At 46.3% G+C, this 17,849-nt stretch overlaps 1 protein-coding gene across 3 annotated transcripts in view; it reads right to left on the reverse strand.

The window, feature by feature from the left end:
• KIRREL3 (kirre like nephrin family adhesion molecule 3) overlaps positions 1–17,849 on the reverse strand; it is a 270,848-nt gene that overhangs the window by 122,750 nt on the left and 130,249 nt on the right. The window lies entirely within an intron of this gene.

The raw sequence follows: 17,849 nt of genomic DNA on the forward strand, positions 1-17,849 counted from the left end.
GTCAGGTCCAGAAGTTGGCTGCAGTAACATGCTTCCAGCAGCTGTCACAGGGACCCCGCAAAGGGACCGAGCCACCTGGTGAGGCAGCAAGTTCCTATATTGCTGATTTTACTTAAGGAAAATAGGACAGGACATGGTCCTACATTCAGGATTGCAAGGTGGTGGTGGCTTTGCCCCAGCGGCCACCTGGGTTCCTAATACAAGAGCTGGGTGGGAAGAGGAAGGTGAATTTTACCATCTCATCCTCATCTTGCACTGAGCATGCTGCGCTTGTTTGGAAGCTTCATTTTAAAGCAGAGGCAGCTGAGTGCTTTGCAAGTAGAATAAGTGTAGGTCCCCGAGCAACCCTGTGCAAGGGATAGGGAAAACTTCTCCAATGGGATGGCTCAAGGTCATCCATCATCTCAGAGGCTCGGAGTTTTGGTCCCCAGCATCAGGTACAGAAGGGAACAGGCTTGATGCATCCAGGAACTGAACTCGTGCACCTTGACTCCTGCCTCTCTGATAATTATTAGGCAGGACAGCTTGGCAAGCATGAGCATCCAACCCAGGTGTCCTAGCCCCTCAGGTCTTCTTTGGATTAAACATTTAATGCTGCTGGAGACTATTGTTGCACACAGCCCAGCTGCTGGCCCCCAGCTCAAGATGCCACAGCCTCCTCCCCAGCCCAGCTTCACAACCTGAGAAACGCAGCCAAAAAGGGGGGAATATGCAGGGAATGAACCATTTTTTTTTTACTATATTGTAGGATCTCCTTGTATTTTGGATCCTAAAGTGCATCTGTTTTCCTCGGGGTGAAAACAGCACATTTCTATGCAGCCCAATTTGGAAGGGATCATTAACACTTTAATTGAAACTAAGGCATGGACTGGTGGCTGTGAAAGGTCCCGTGGCACTTCTCATATGAAGAGGGTTTTGGGACTGTGGCACTGGCCAAACTGCACTCTGCTGTGGCTTGCAGGGATCTGTCCCTTGCAATGCCAGGAGCAGGGACAAGGATAACCATGGCAAGATGCTCATGAGCTCAGCAAAATGTCCCATTCCTGGCAGTGTTCAAGGCCAGGTTGCACTGGGTCTGGAGCAAGCTGCTCTAGTGGAAGGTGTCCCTGCCTGTGGCAGGGGCTGGAACTGGATGAGCATTAAGGTCCCTTCCAACCCAAACCATCCTGTGATTCTGTGTAAACCGAAGCAACCCTAAAGCTCCACTGTAGGTAACACATCAGGTCAGATACACCCTAGTAAGCCTCAGGTAGCCAAATTAGTTTGAAAGTCCAGCAGCCAGTTTGACACTGAATCCAACAGGAAAATAGCCAGGTTTAGGATGCTTTTCCCTCTGAGATAACCATTTCTGCTTCTTCCTCCTGGCCCATCAAGCAGCCACCATCCCAACCTGCAGACAGATGGGGCTTCTTCAAGCAAAATCATGCACCACATCAGTGGAATTCGCACATCTTTGATAACAGGCATTTAAAGGGTGAAGCCTAACGAAGGGGGGCAGAAACAAGCTGCAACCAAAGGCAGGATGCAGGTTTTTAATTAAAACTCTGATGCCTTTTTATCTCTTTCCCTCTCCCTCGCTCATCCCCCCACTGACAAAGGGGATTTCTCAGTCTGAGGCCCGTTGCTGTACAAAAAGCTCAGCTTTAATATTCTCTTTGATTAAGTGGGATTTTTCTTCCTCCCTCTTCTGGTGGGTGCTGCCTTGGTACTCTTTGGTGAAGATTTAAAGGAGGAAGGGCCCTGCCTGTAGTCAGACAAGTACCTGCAGAGGAGAAAGGAAAGCATGGGGCCAGCCATGCTCATGGAAGATTCAAGCACCAGGGTGCCCACATGTCTTTGAAGCACCAAGTGCATGTATCACTTGAGCTTCCTCCCCTGACACCAAGCAGAATCTGATGGTACAAAGGGTTAAGCTGTGCGAAGAAGGGAGATGAGGCCCATTTGAGGGGATGATGAACCGCTCTAATGTGATTGATTTTTACTGAATTCATGGCACTTCTCATTTGCAGTTTCCCTCCTTTTAATTAGCTGATGCTTGTAGCTATCATATTTAATTCTCATTACTTAATTAAATAGGGTCCTTCCACCTTTAGGCAGTGCTGGGAGATAGTGGAAGAGACCAGCTGGACAGAAAAGAAGTATCCTCTGATTCCTGCTCCACACTGGCCCTTCACTGTCAAAGCCACATGGACCTCTCAGCTTTGTTTTGGATAGAACCCTGGCTGCATCCTGCTTGGCAGTACAAATAACCAAGGATTAAAACAGAGCAGACTCTGAGCTCTCAACCCTCAGAATGTTCCCATCTGCTCCAGGTAACCCATATTCAGGAGCTGGGCTTGAGAGTTGCATTGACACCAGTGGGATTTAGATCACAACTGAACGGTGTGAGCAAAGATGTCTGGTACTCGACTAAAACGGCATCAGGAGTACAGCACACAGGGCTATAGCCCCAACACCACTGCAAATAATCCAGCAAACTGCCCATAAACCAGACTATTCACTGGTACTGTAATTAAATCCAAACCTCCAAAACATCCTGAATGCTTGGCAGAGAGGCTTGTAACAAGAATGGTGTTGGCAATGTGGTGGTGCTGTTTCTCCTTGGTGGGAAGTAACTGGGACAGATGTGCTGGCAGTCACACCAGCTGTATTTCTCTTTCTCTGGCATGGTTTCCCAGCCCTACACAGCTGCAACTCTCTAATGGCAGATCCTGGAAAAACTTCCCAAAATACCCCCAGCAGGCTTAGCGAGGCACTTGGGCAGCTTCAGCCCACGTCCATGTTGTGTTGGCACCCCACACATACCCCACACTTGAATGTCAGCCTGTATGCACCAACAGACCCATCTATTGGAGCTATGTATGTTCCCACACTACATGGATTCAGGGTGCCCACAGTGCTCAGATGAAGGGACAACCCACAAGTAACAACTCACATTTGATTTGCCTATTTTATGGTACAGGCTTCCCAATTTCACAGGGATTTCTGTGGCCCTTGGTTAATTGTCCCAAAACTACTTTGCAATCCAGAGATGAATCGGGCTACAGAAGTACACTGGGTTATTATTATTATTATGGGTTTCCATTTGAGTCACCAGGATCTTCCCTGTTGGAGCATAATGTATTCCATCAATTACAGGGAAGCAGCACGAAGCTGAATAGGACCCTGATAATGAGGGGCTCTTTCATTTCTCCCGCGCATGCACAGACCAGTTCAGAGGCTGATAAATGAAGGTTTCCCCCCTTCTTTCTACAGATGGCATTTGAGAATCCTTTCAGTGGAATAATTTTATGGTTCTTGACTCAGGAAGTCGGTTTGAACTTTGGTTTGGGAGATAAAAGGACTGACAAAGCATCCCCACAGGATGCCCGGACTCGTTTGCATTCATAAATGTGTAGCCAGCACCACAGCCCTCTTCTGCACGCCAGGAATTACCTTTGCTCAAAGGTTTTTCTATATTCACTTATCATCTAATGAGCAGTGTAAGAAACTTCATTTCAAGGAGGAGAGGAGGGGAAGGAGGATTAAAAAAAAAAATAATCCTCTCTTGGTGGATGCCTTTAAATGGGATTTGATTTCTGTGGCTTTTTCGTATCCTGCTAGAGAGGAAGACAGGGCATAAAGAGCAATGAGTTAAAGAGGCGCAGAGATGAAGGTAGAACCATCCCCTTTAGATGGAGATAAGCTTGGAGGGAATGCAGATCACTTGAGAGCTTGGAGTGGGCAGAACAGGCAGAAGGGGTCTGTCCTGCTGCCGAGCTGGAGAGGAACAAGAGAGTAGGGGATAGAAAATACTGCTGGCATTTAGAACAGCAGTTATCATAGAGTTACAGGGTGGTTTGTGTTGAAGGGACCTTAAAGCTCAGCCAGCTCCAACCCCCTGCCACGGGCAGGGACACCTTCCACTAGAGCAGCTTGCTCAAAGCCCCATCCAGCCTGGCCTTGAGCACTGCCAGGGATGGGGCATTATGCATGGAAAGCGAATGCATGGGACAGCCTGTCACGTTGCTAACAATGCCTGACAGCTTGTGCCTGTTGTCCCAGGGTCATCCTTAACCCTAACCCCAAGATAGGATACACAGACAGGAGAAGAAACAAGTCAACAGCAATACAGGCATTTCCCACACGCAGGATTCCAAGATCCCGTGTCAGCCGAAGGTTAGCCATGAAGTAGTTGATAGAGAAATAAAAATGCTCATCTCCCCTGACAGCCACAGCACCAACTGATGCTGCTCAGCGAGGCCATTACCGCAGGCAACAGAGCCATAAACTGGGCTTTCACACTGTGGACAGACGAAGGCAGCTCAGTGTGACACCGCTCATCGCTCAGGCACATCAGCCAGGGCTTTGAGTGAGGGAGAGGCAAGATGCAACTCTGCTGGGGAAGGGAGGGGAAGCTCTGTCGCCCTGTACCTCAAACCTTGCAATTATCCCTGTGGAGCCATCCTGCCTTTCTGCACACCAGCAGCGAAATGAGGCGTTTCCAAACAACATAAGGTTTGGGGGAAACACTGAATGTTTCCATTGGCCATAAGTGGGAATTGATCCAAAAATTAACTCTGATTTGAGCTGAATTAGAGACCTAAATGGCACCAAGGAGTTTGCTCCCACCCCAGGTAACAACCAGGAAAAACACCCCGCCATTAACATCCCGCTGCACAGAGCAAATCTGTTCTGACTCCTGGCTTCAGTCAATGAAAATTATCAACCTCCTGTACTTATAGGTGGAAAAAAGTGGTGTTCTGTACATCTTCAGATGTGGCTTCTCTGCACCCCAGCTTCCTGATAACTCGGATATCAGGAGGTGCCTCTGCACTGTTTGGCTTCAGATCAGCCGCAGTCAGAGGCAGAGATTTCCCAAAGAGGGCAAGCAGCAGACTGAATGGGAAGTGAACAGTTAACTCTGAAATCCCCACTCCATGCTGGAGGCTTCACTACTCAGTTTTTTACAAGGAGAAAAGCAAACCCAAGAGCTTCGGTGCTGTCCCCATCCCAGGGTTGACCCTGAACCCTGAATGGTGCCGCCTGAATGCGTTTTCACCACACCATCAGGGCAATAAACCCTCCTGGCAAAGTTTTAGCTCATGTAGGCGTTGCCTGTGGCAACTCTCCGTCTTCTAGTGACTGCCATATAGAGACCTTTGCCACTTTAGTCAATGAAAACAGGCTACAGCCCTGAACTTACCCACACGCATCCCAGGCTCTGAGCACTTCAGCAGGTAAAGCAATGAATTACAGTGATCTAATGCAGTCTTTATACATTAAAACTCACCCAGAGGGCACCATTAATCTAATTATCTAGAAAATATAAAGGGAAAAGGCTCCTTTATATTACTCCTCTAGATGAAGAATCACCAGCACTTAATTTTGCTCTTGCAGAGAAGCAACAAAACACTGAATCTGTCTGAGTTATCGTTGTGGTTATGGAAAGCGTGAGAGCGATGAAAGATGTTATTCTGTCCGCCATTGCCATTCAGCCCTTTCCAGTCCCCAGGGAGCAGAGGGCTTTGCTTTGGTTGACCCACCTTGTTTTTCCATACCTTTCCCAAGCCTGGTGAAGATGCTGTGACCTGGGGAAGATGGCAGCCCCTGAGGACCAGAAGCTCAACCCCTGAAGCTCCAATGACCAGGAGGTTGCTGCTCACAGCCTGATTTCATGAAAAAAGCATCAACAGTTTATGTCCTGCTACTGATAACAACCTCAGTGATAATCCTGGAGTCTGTCTCTCTGCCATTTGAGTGTGCAGCTTAGTAAAAGTCTTCCCATGACCAAAGCGCAGAGAAGGCTGTTATTCTGCACAAGTCTAACTAAATCCCTTAAGCTTGCAGGCCCCACTGCCTCCAGCTTCCCAGGTCCTTCATCTGGCCTGATTTAGCATAGTCCTCACACGTTCCTGACATTTCAGGGCGGATTATACCTCCCAAGATCAGCCCAGCTACTCGCAAGCTTAAAGGTAAGTACGTGCTGAAAAGCACAGGGGCATCTAGATCTTAAGAGCTAAAGCACAGCTTAATGCCAACACAACAGGCTTTGCAACTCCTGATCCTTCACTGCTCCACAAGGCGCAGCAATGTAGAAGCCCAGGGTGATAGCTGGGGTTGGACACCAGCAACCTGATCTATTTACCCACAGTGTATTTGAAGAGCAGGTCCGGGCTGCTAAAGGCTGTGAAATTAGTATTCTCGGGCAGGCTGATTGCGCTCAAATCTATTGCTGACATCAATCACCTCTTCCCAAACTCATCTGTCTGCATCAGTCAATTACAAACTTATTTTCGAGCCGTGGGTGCTCTTATGAGATAGACCCAGGGAAGGAGCTCAACTCATTTAGGGGGATTGACCTCTCTGCTTGGCTGATTAGCAGTGTGCTTTAATAACTCTTAGGGTCCATCTATTCCAGCCTGGGCTAAGCCCATCTCCCAGATCACCTCCCCAGCGATGCAGGTGCTGATTATATCACAACACGCTGCCTATGGAAGGAAGGTGCTGTGATATCTGCATGAATACTAAATAAATTAATTAGGATCTGTGCTGTGACCACGGATACAAAGCGAATTCATAATGACAAGACAATTAGCCTGCAACCTTTCACAGCCTTTAGTCGACTTGCAACACCTTTTTACATCTGCCACACAAAATGCGAGCACAAAGACCCTTTTTTCACCCAGCAAAACCGTTCCCATTCTTCTCCTCTACATTCCCCCCTAGGAGTTAAAGAAACTCAGCCCACGAGACTGGCCTTGGTTTGCCTGCGTTTTCTTACTAAGAGGTACATAAATAGAATAATAACATGATTAATAACACTGAAAGCTTTCCAAATATTAATGAATTGATCTTGTTGCTCGAGAAGAATGGGAGAGTTTGAGATTTAAAGCTCTGATAGATTTTCTCCTGGGAGAGCGCAGTGATAAATACTGCGTTAAAATGCTGTTTTATCTGTGTTGCTAATATTAAGCTCACGTGCTCATAGATTTGAAAGCGCAGAAGGAGAATTATGTCACTTGCTCTGACTCTAATGAAGGCCATCGACTTCCCCCAGTAAAACAAGTGGCATTCAGTACAACTGTAAAGGGGCATTTCCAGGGAAGGGCTCTCAAAGGATACCCTGTCTACCCTCTGTGCGCACTGCTGGACTAGGGAAGGGGCATCAGATCTGCCTCCATAGCCGCATTTCTCACCCAACAACCACCCCTTCTCTCATCCGTCCTCAATTAGGGATACCACAATGAATAATCCCAGCAGCTCCCAAGAGAAGAAAAAGCCTCCTGTGCAACTGATAAAATTCTAGAGTTGGATGTCCCCCCAGCTTTTGGAGTAAAACCAGCTCTGCCTTTGCAGTTCCCTTCTGCAGTCGCTGTTTTGCAACTAGGGAGCACTAAGAGAAGACCCTGCAAAAGCACCTCCAAAATCCAGGTCAACAAGGCAGCAAGGAACCGTATTCCCTCAGTCTCACAGACCCCACTTCTGGGTGAAAAACAACTAAAACTGGGACTAAGCATGAACGAATTCCCCCCCCCCAAAGACTTTGTTGTGTCCTTTCCTGGCGTTGGAGTGTACAAAGCGACGATGCAAAGCAGGGTCCAGCGAAATGAACTCGGACCTTTCATGGTAGCGCTAATGCTCATGCACACAGTAATTAAGGCTGGATGTATGAAGGCTGAATATTGAGCTCTGAAGTCTGTGAAGGTCAAGCTCCGTGCTACCGGAGAGGCAATTTATCCTAGCTCTGTAATAAGGTCTCACATCTGACCTATTAACTGAATGTTACATGATATTAATAATCTCCCCTCAGGTCAGGTAGAGACAAACAGAAGTCGAGTTTGGAGGCTGGTTTGCTGGGCGGGGGTTAATCCACAAGGCAGAGTCCAACGCAAGCACTCAGTAAAAGTGATGCTTTTTTAACTGAATACGCTTTGCTTTGATGAAACTGCATGTGCCTCACACTCCACACACACCTTTCTGTGTAATAAAGAGCGATGAATTATTCATGCCAGCGTTATTAGTCCTGTATATAGGACACTCTCTTACAGATGGGCGAGTTCCTTCCAATCAGAAACCTCATTTGCTGAAAACTGAAGAGTCAGATAATGCCCCCAAATTGTTGTGAACCAGCTTGAAACACTTCTAATTGGAAACACTCACTCTCCTTCTATGGGAAAATTAGGAAGGTTTTCTCTCTGCTTTCTCAAAGCAAACCATTAGGATTTTCTTTTCTTCATGGTTGAAACAATGGTTTGTTTTGAAATTTACCTAAATTTAATGGAAAGCTTTTTTTTTTCAGACAGCACCACAAGAAAATCCTTAAAATCCAACCACTTCAGTGCAGCTTCAGCAGTATCATTCGGTTTAACCAAACCCCAAAAGGTTCATTCTCATGGTATCTCTTATTTCCACACTCAGCAACCCCAACCCTCCTATTGCTGGCTCTTCTGAAAGATCTTTCCTTTCTGGACACGCTTTGCACTTATCCTGCTGTGCAATGCCCCACATCAGCACCTGCTCAAATGCGTGGTTACCCTCCATTGGCTTCCTCAAAAAAATATCTGGGATTTCTGGTTTGTTTTCTCATCCTCCACTGAAAGCAAACAGGGGAAAACAAAACGCAAAGGGAGGGGAAATACCGATAGATCTTCCATCCCTGGCAGTGTCCAAGGCCAGGATGGACAGGGCTTGGAGCAACCTGCTCTAGTGGAAGGTGTCCCTGCCCATGGAACCAGATGAGCTTTAAGGTCCCTTCCAACCCAAATCAGTTGAGGCCGATGGGAATGTCTGCAGTTCACTGGCTTGCAAGAGGGAAACAAACCGGGATCACAAAGGTTTATCAGCTGAGACACTCCTGGGCACCAAGCACAAGCCCTCTGGGATCACGTGCAAGTTGAGCATCTTTGAGTCAGTGCGAGATGGAAAAGAGCACAACCCATAGAAACCCATTGGAGACTGGAGGACAGACTGCAGAAGAATCCAAGGCAGCACACAGAGAGACAGCTGCAGTGGCACACACACGCCAAGTGCACTGCTTTCCCAGAAAATGAGCTTTTGATTCCTTTTCACTTTTGTTAAAAAATGACAAATAAATGTCTTAATATTAATAAAGGAAAAAATAGCTCCTCCGTTGGTGTGAATATATAATGTGATTTGACATACAGAACGGAATTAAATTAGCGAAATACAATGGGCTGGAAAGAAGATCTGCTTTCCTTTAGAAGACTGGCATTGGTGTGGAACCGAAGCAGGGCATTTCATGCTGGGATGCAGCAGACTCTATTGCTCGTTGCAAGTCTCAGCTGGCTGCGTGCAGCGGCCAAAGCCTCAGGTGGTGTAATTTGGCATGAGCCCCCCCCACCACCAGCATGATGGGTCTAGCTCCTGCCAGCTGAGGGTCTGGCCAGCAAAGCACTCAGCTTGCTAACAGGTAAAATGTGTCTCTGGAAAGGATCAACACTGTCTTGCTTGTCTGTTTGTCTTGTATATAGAGGGGTATTTCGGAGCTTCGAAAGGTAAAAGGGTTGTGAGCTCCCACGGCCTTGAATAGCAGCATTTCCCTGTCATCCCTGGAAGATGTCAGAGGTGGAGAACAGAAAACATGACTTCATAGAATCCCAGACTGGTTTGGGTTGGAAGGGACCTTAAAGCTCATCCAGCTCCAAACCCTGCCACAGGCAGAGACACCTTCCACTAAAGCAGCTTGCTCCAAGCCCCATCCAACCTGGCCTTGAACACTGCCAGGGACGGGGCAGTCACAGATTCTCTGGTTGCGTTGTAGCATCTTATAATAGCATATTGATTAGCCAATCACTCTGAACTTTAGGACTGTGCCTACAAGGTAATTCAATTATCTGCCTTTGTGTAAATCGTACTTTTATTTACTCTGGATCCTACTATATAAAATTCTGCAGGCTCACAGCGTGTTCTGTCTCTTATTAGTGCTTAACTTCGATGCTAATTTTCAATACTCCATCACCATGAAGTATTAAGTAATTGCTACTGCTTATTCTTTGTGATTGCACCGCACTTTGGGTCTGCACGCAGCATCCCAAGTACCTAGCCAAGAGCAGAGCGTGTCCCATCCACTGCTCCGTGGATCCAGGACGTGAGCTCGAGCTCTTGGCATGCATGGAATGTGATTTCTCACTTTGTTTGCCTTCCCTTCAGCTGGTCGCTACACGGCAAGCAAAGATTGCATTGTCATGCTTGTGCACCAGAAAGCGTAACCAGAGGTCATCGTTTGTGTAGCCTGGTCGCTGAGTTTCCTTATTGAATTGTTGGCAGTGCAGAGCCCTGGTCCATTTTTAGGGGCTCAGTATCAACTAACACCTATTTCCTGTGGACATATATCCATTTCCCATTACATACACCCATTTTCAGGGGCAAATCCGGCCCCCCTTAGGGCAGCAGAACCCTGGTTGGAACTAAATGAGCTTTAAGGTCCCTTTCAACCCCAACCACTCTGTGATTCTATGACCCGAAGAACTGGAAAGAAGAATTCTGCTGGCCCCCAAGCCCTGGGGTGAGCAAAGGAGCTATAAAGCTGTCTCTGGAATGAATGCAGAGATTTTAGTAGGTTTAGACTGGTGTGACATGAATTATTTTTCATAATTAACCAGACTGTTGATTTTACGTGGTAGGTAAAATTCAGGTACTCTGGTGATCCATGGCTGTTAAACCCCCAAAGGTAATTCTAAATGCTGTTGATCTATGTCTGCTCTCAAGGGATGACTAATCTACATTTCTCTTCTCCCTCTACAATTAATCCCTGGATAATCTTATCTGCAAACACAGATTTGGTGCCTGGAGGCAGATGAGTCTCAGATCTGCAGCAGAGGTTCAGCTTAGTGATGGGAAGATACCTGGTGCAGAGAGAGCAGTAGTACCTTCCCATCTGACTGAGCAGAAGCCTCAGAGATGCCTCACCATCAGGTCAAGCCCATCCCATCTGCTGCAGAGCTCATTTGGACCATTTCACCATCCACATGCACAGTGTTACCTCACTGCAACCCAGGCATCATCTTCATCCCGGTACTCTCCCTGCAGAGCCTTCCTGCACCATCCTTTGCCCTTCTCCACTTCCTGGCTGAAGCCCTAATCCAGGCTCTGAGCCCTTCCTCCCTTGTCACCACAACATCCTTTCCTCTGACCTTTGCAAATGCAAACTCGTCTTGCCTGTGTCCAGCCTGAATCCTAGTGCAAACATCACCACAGCGCTGCCCTCCTCGTGATGGTGCCCAGTTCCCCCTCTTCCTTATGCCGCACTTTTGATCACCCTCCTGTTACACCTTGGTGCTTTCTTCCATCCCTCCCACCACCTGTAGAGCCCAGAGAAGCCTCCTCCAGTTCACCCTCAACACCTCCAAAACTTGCTATTTCCCCCATAAGCCTCTGTCAATCCCTGTGTTTCCCCATGTGCATCCCCCTCTTAGGGCCAGCGGGCTGCTTCCCTTCTGCGTCAGCACCTCGTTCAGGGGGATGCTGGCTGAGGAGGATGCTGTGCCGCTCAAGCCATTGTGGCAAGGCAAAACTAAATCATTATGAGCATTATTAATGCATTCCAGCTGCCAGGCAGTGAAAAACTAGCCAGTCACAAGGCACTTGCTTATTCCGGGGGGTCTGCACATACCCCCCAGGAGGGATCTCTTGGTGTGACCAGCCTTGAAGGCTGCTATTCCCAAAGCTGGGGTGCAATGGCCTATCAGATTCCCACTGGACTGGAAGCTTGGAGGCCCTCACATCAGAGCTCCTTAAGCACAGCCATAAATCACAGCGGGTCTCAGTGTTTAACACTGGCCAGTTTTACAAGGCCTCAGGGACCACAACTGAGTCCTTAGGATAAAGCCAACTATTTCGGTCATACTTTAAAATAAGTGTCAGTAGTTCATGCCTAATTACTCCTGAATTAGCTAGGTGATTCATCAGGTCTGATTATGAATGCATAATGAATTTACCAAATCCACATATATTAGTGAGATATTAATTCCACACAAAATCCCACAATTCATTCATGTGCCATTTGTTTTCATTCCCTTCTTTTAATAAGCTAATTAGTTCAAATTATTTGTACTTCACTAAAGGCTTGAAACACATATAAGGAATGATTAGCTTAAAACTCAGCAAATGGGCAAGTATGGAGCCTACATTAATTGTGACGGGAGGTTCATAAAGAATTATTATCTTCCAGCCATCTCTGTTTTCAGTAATAATAATAATGTCTAATTGTGACAAGTGGATAAAACACTGTGAAGCCCCTAACTAATGCAGCTGTACATGAATTACTAAGAGGAATATCTTAGGGCTCAATGCTTGCCTTTGAAGTCAAGCTCAGCACAAAGTTTGGGCTCTCCCTGCCATAAATCATGTCCACAGCTTCAGAGTGGATCCATCCGTTCTGTCCCTCCCACCCCCAGCATGCAAAGAGGGAAGAAAAGGGGGTCTAGAAGGAAAAAGATGTCTGCATCTCACTGCCTTCTCTACCCATTCAACCAAAACCAGTACGTGGGGTAAAAAGCAGTGACAGCATCTGATTTGTCTCCAATGGGGGCTAATTTTGCTCCCCTAAATACCCCTGAAACCCCCAGGGCAGAATGCGCCCAGGTCAACACAGGTCTATAAAATATTCCAAATGAACAAAATATACAATAGGAGCTTAGGCAGAATAAAAGCGATCAGGGAGTCTGCTCCTAATGAATTCAATAGCAGCAAAGCCCATTTCCTTCTGTTGCCTTTCTACAAACAATTTGCAGAATAAATGTATTTTTGAGGTATACAAATTGGTCTGTATTAAGACGCTTGATGATAAACAGTTTCTGGGTACAGAGAGGCTATGAAAGCCTCCAAGTACTTCCTGAAATGCTCATTTATTTGAGCACACCCTCCCTTCTAATGGAGATGAAGCGTTCTGTGCCGGGAGTGAGTTAAAATCCTGCACCAGGTTTGTGGGAGAGAATGATGGTGGAGCTGGAAGGAAACCCAAAAGATTGTATATAATTAGATGGAGACACATGGTGCCAGCTGGTTCAACACTGCCTCGCATTTGCAACCTATCTATGTTATATTATGCAAAAGAGAAGCCATAAATAACAAGCCAGCCCAACAGCCAGGTGAGAAGGTTTATTCCAGTGCAACCTGGCGAAGTTGCACTGATTTTGTGGTGGCTTTGCCAGTTTTCTCCAGTTCTGAAGCAGTGAAATACACCAGTTTCAGTGCCATTTTAACCCCACATTACACTTACACTACCTGAGGTGCTGTTGCCATTTCAAAAAGCCCCTAAATGGTGGGTTTTTTAACCATTTGATGGCCTGGACTTACCAGGTTAAATGGTGTTAGACCCATGCCTTGGTGTGGAATCACCACAGCATCACCCTCCCGGCTGAGAGCACAGCCAGTATCTAGTTGAAGAGCTCACAGTCAATGGGATCTTACCCTACAACGTGCGAAAGGCAAAGAAAAGTACCCATTATATCAGAATAGCTCGCTCTGATGTCTTCCCTGTCCCTCAGAGGGGCATTTGTAAGTCTATAAACCAGAAAACGGTGGGGAAAGCAGCCCAGGAACATAATGAAACTCTAATATCGGAGCCACCATGGTGAGCAGAGCAAAGGACATTGCTTAATGCGAGAAACATGTGCTGAGCCAGCAAAATCACATCCCCTGGGGTGGCTGGTGTTGGGGGAAACGTGCTACCGGCACCAGGAACATTTACCAGGGCCCGGAGGAGGAGTATATGAATGTACCATCGTCAACCTTTAACTCCTAAATCCATCAGCCCCTGAATATAAGATAGAGACTCATCGTGTTTTGATAACTCCATGCAAGCCTGTAGACATTATGCTAATTCTCTGTGAAGAATAAGGCCAGAACACTGAAGGCAGGGAGTTTATAATTGCTTTTTAATATATTTTCTGAATGCATTGTGCATGCGCTATCTGTCCCAGGGGCTGAGCTGGCAGAGGGGACAATGTCAGGTGGAATAAATAGGATCTCATAACTTTAGTCATTCTGTATTAAATAGCGACGAGCAGCACAATAAACAGAGGGACCGGGAAGCACATGCAATAAGGAAATAATTCAAGCACCGTGCATGCAAATCTTTCTCTCTCAGATCACCCTCATTAATCACCTTGTGCTCATTTATACACTTAAAGAAGCTATAAACAAAGGCAGAGATAGTTCCTCTCATTATTAGTTTTTTTATTGAGTTAACTTCCAGAATATTTTATAATAATAGTCACGGCTGGTGATGGAGTTCCCTGCTCTAAGCAGCTCATAAAGTTCCCCCTGCTCCTCCTGTCTGCGTGCGATACAGAGATTATGAAGCTTATTGAGTAAAAAGAGGGAGACGTGGTGGCAGCTCCATCATTTCTCCTGCCTTTGGCTTATTCAAGGCTCTGGCAGGCACTGGGGCTTCAATGTTTTGTTATCGAGACAAAGAAGCGAGGGAGAAGGGAAGGGAGAGATGGATGAAGCCCCAGATCCAAAGCCAGATCAGTTGTTCATTTGCAAGAACTCCCTTCAACCTCCATGTGTCTCCAGCCTCCCTCAAGAACCTGGAGAAAACTTGGAAGAGAACAAACCCCCTTTTCCTCTCGGCTGAAGGAGCACACCAGGATCATGGCACAGAGATGCTACGACTGGATGGTGAGGTGGTGACAAATTGTGGTTGATTTATAGACAATTTGTGACAATTCTTGGACCCAGTAGATACTTTACTGCAGCCTACATCATTAGAGGGAAGCTGTTTTGATTTGCAGTGACACAATGCCTGCAATCATGCTGCATGCTCTACTCCCTCTTCAAACAGGTCACAGCTCATTTCTTAATTATTAACTGCTGTTATCTGTATTAAGCAAGGCAAAACCAGCCTAAGGTTAGCTAAAAAAAACCAAAACACTCAGTCCCTTCTGGGTACCAACACTAATAAGGGGATGGGGAAATAAAGGCAGCATCACCTTGCACAGCCTTCTTCCCCCTTTTCATGCACTGTGGCACTGCTCTCTCCCTTTACAGTCCTTAAATCCCAGCTGATGTATCCTGGAGTGCCTCACGCATAACTCTGTCAAGGCAGAAGATGAAGTGATGTTAACTTAGTCTAATACCAGGCTTGGCAATAAATTTCATTAGGAGCTGCTGGAAGTGGGTGACTCCGTGCCGTGGCGGAGCATCAGGTGCTTGGCAGCACTAACGTGTATCTCAGGGAACTTATTATCTAATTATAAAGGATAAAGCCTATTTTTTTCACTGTGGTTACATGCGGTAATGAAGCATGCAGAAAGCCACACAAGATAGATGGGCACTTCCACTGCTGAAGCTGAAAACTCGCTTAACTTAATAGTCGATTTATTACATGTATTCCCTGAACGGACGTGGCCTGGCTAATATCTGCCAGTTCATCCTATGCCAGGCAATTAAAACTAGTGCCATGGGTTCGCAAAACAGGAGAACCAGCATGGTTTAATGCTCTGGGAATGAGTAGAGGTGGAAAGCACATTCCCTTCCCAACAGCACCGCTTGCAAATGAATTGTGTCCATTCCTGGCTTTTTCACCTTATTTCAGAAGCCTCAAGCTGCTGGGGGGGTTTGGTGCTATGATATAACCATGGGCATTGCATCCCCATCCTGCAACCAAATGGGGGGGGAACAACCTTCTGCCCCTCATCCCAAGCCAGGAAATTTCTACACAAGCTTAGAGGGAAAGTTCTCCTTAAAACCAGTCCTCATGGAATTCTGTATCCAGAGCTGCTTATTCGCTCTTAATCCATTTGTCACAACAATTGCTGGAAAACTTCTCTCCCCAGCGCCTCCAGAGCTAAGGGAGAGGGATGAAAAGTAAACTTATGCAAGGACAGGGGTTTAAGCATCCCATTAAGATTAACTTATCTGCAGTAATTGACTTAACTAAGGGATTTTTAATGCTTTCCAAGGTTTTTTGGAAGGCGGGTTTGCAGCAGCCAGCAGTAAAGATGCGCCTAGAAAAAAAACAAGTATATAGCACAAGAAGTCCATAGCTAAGGCTTTCTAAAGCAGCGATTCCAGGGGATTTAATAAGAATGTAATTTGTATAATTGACCATTCATCACTGTCAATTGCATTAAATGAATGCCAGACATATTACCTTCACCAGCACGACCTAACAGGATTGGAATACATTACGTGAAGAATGAACACTTCGGAGGGGTTTTTTTCCCCTCTCTCTTGCTTTCCCTGCCTGGGCTGCGGATGTCAGGAGGAGATTTGCAAGGATGTGAAATAATTTAAACCAGTAGTAAATGAAAACAACTACAGAAAGTGTGTGCATTTGGGTAACAAACCCTCACCGTTATGTAGGAAAGTTCAAGTCAGAACGTTTGCTCTCCTTCCAAAAGGAAATGACTGGAGGACTGCCCGTCTGTGGGGCTGCAACAGGGAGGGAGCCATCTGCTGAGCATCTCCTTAATGAAAAAGGGCTGAGAAAGGGCTTTTTTTTGGGGAAAAAAATGCCTTTCTAAAGGCTTCATTTTGGTTATTCCTATTTAGAGGAATGAACAAGAGACTGGGAAAGGCGACAGTCTAAGAGCTAAGTGTGTATTTCTCTGGTGGGTCTGGAGAAACCCCATCTGCCTCTTGATCCCCCCCAAACCCTATTTCTCTCAGGCAATAACAAAGAGGATTTCCTGGACAGCTTTCCCGATCATCAGCCATTAGAGGGCAACATCACACAAATTCCTTGTAACACCAAAATACCCACCCAACCCAAAGCAAAAGAGCCTTCAGGGGAAGAACATCCAAGGGAAATCACTTCCATTGGAAGCACGTGGGGAAGGGTTGAGATTTTTTACCTTTAGATGAGTTTCAGCATCTCTTCAGATGTGAGAAATGGGGAGGAACAGGGAAAGCAAAGTTTTTTGTTTGTTTTGTCTCTTTTTTTATTGCTTTCCTCTGGGTTTCTGAGCCTTTCCCTCGTTTGAAATGCAAACGAAGATGTTACGAAAATGTTCATTTAACAGCTCTTGGTGGCTGCGATCACAAGGAAGAGGAAGGAAGCGGTGGAGGAGCAGCTAGACAGACAGATGGGATGCTGGAGAGATGAAAGGATGTTTGCAGACCAAGAAACAGACCGTTTCTAGATGCTTTCTGGGATAAATTCCCCACCAGGGCACAGAGGAGACTACAGCTTCATAACAATTAAGAGCAAGTAAAGAAAATAAATACCAGTGATATTTAAAGAAGGTGGAACCTCAGCACGTCGACAGCATCCTCCTCCTTAACGGTGGCGAAAAGCAACTGATGTCAAAAATTGATTCCCTCATTCCCCTCCTTGCAGAGCTTTCTCACTGAAAACAGAAACCTGCCCCTTTCACGGCTTGTTTTTAGTAAGATGCAAAGATAATTCTGCATTTGAAGGAGCTGAGTAGCTGGTTCCATGTCCCTCCCCGTAGAGAGAGCTTGGAGCAAAGACCCCTCTCTGTGTCCCCCGGTGTCCCGAGAGTTCATGGTTGGCTTTTTCAAGCCAATCTCATTTGCAACATCAGAGTTGCTGCTCTCTGGCTTAAAAACCCAGAACAAATCAACATTTCAAGTCAAAATGTCAATTCAAAACAAATGTTTTCTTTTAATTTCCTTTTAAAATGTCACTGCTGCCAGGTTATTTTGGGTTGCAGGAAGAGAGAGAAGGCTTTGAAAGACATGACCTCTAAATGAAGAAAAAATCATTCCAGGTGAGGGAACTGTCTCCTTTTGCTCTTCTATACACGGTCCAAAGATAAAAACACTCATCCCAAACCCCTTTAGGCTTCAGCGGGTCCAAAGGAGAACTAGCCATGTTGCACATAGCAATGTTGGGTTAGGGGCTATCTCAGCCATTCCTGTGCTGCTTACCATGA

The sequence above is a fragment of the Pezoporus wallicus genome, unplaced genomic scaffold (assembly GCF_028554395.1).
Source record: "Pezoporus wallicus isolate ANWC-B61680 ecotype Strahan unplaced genomic scaffold, APGP_CSIRO_Pwel_v1 contig_8797, whole genome shotgun sequence".
NCBI lineage: Eukaryota > Metazoa > Chordata > Aves > Psittaciformes > Psittacidae > Pezoporus > Pezoporus wallicus.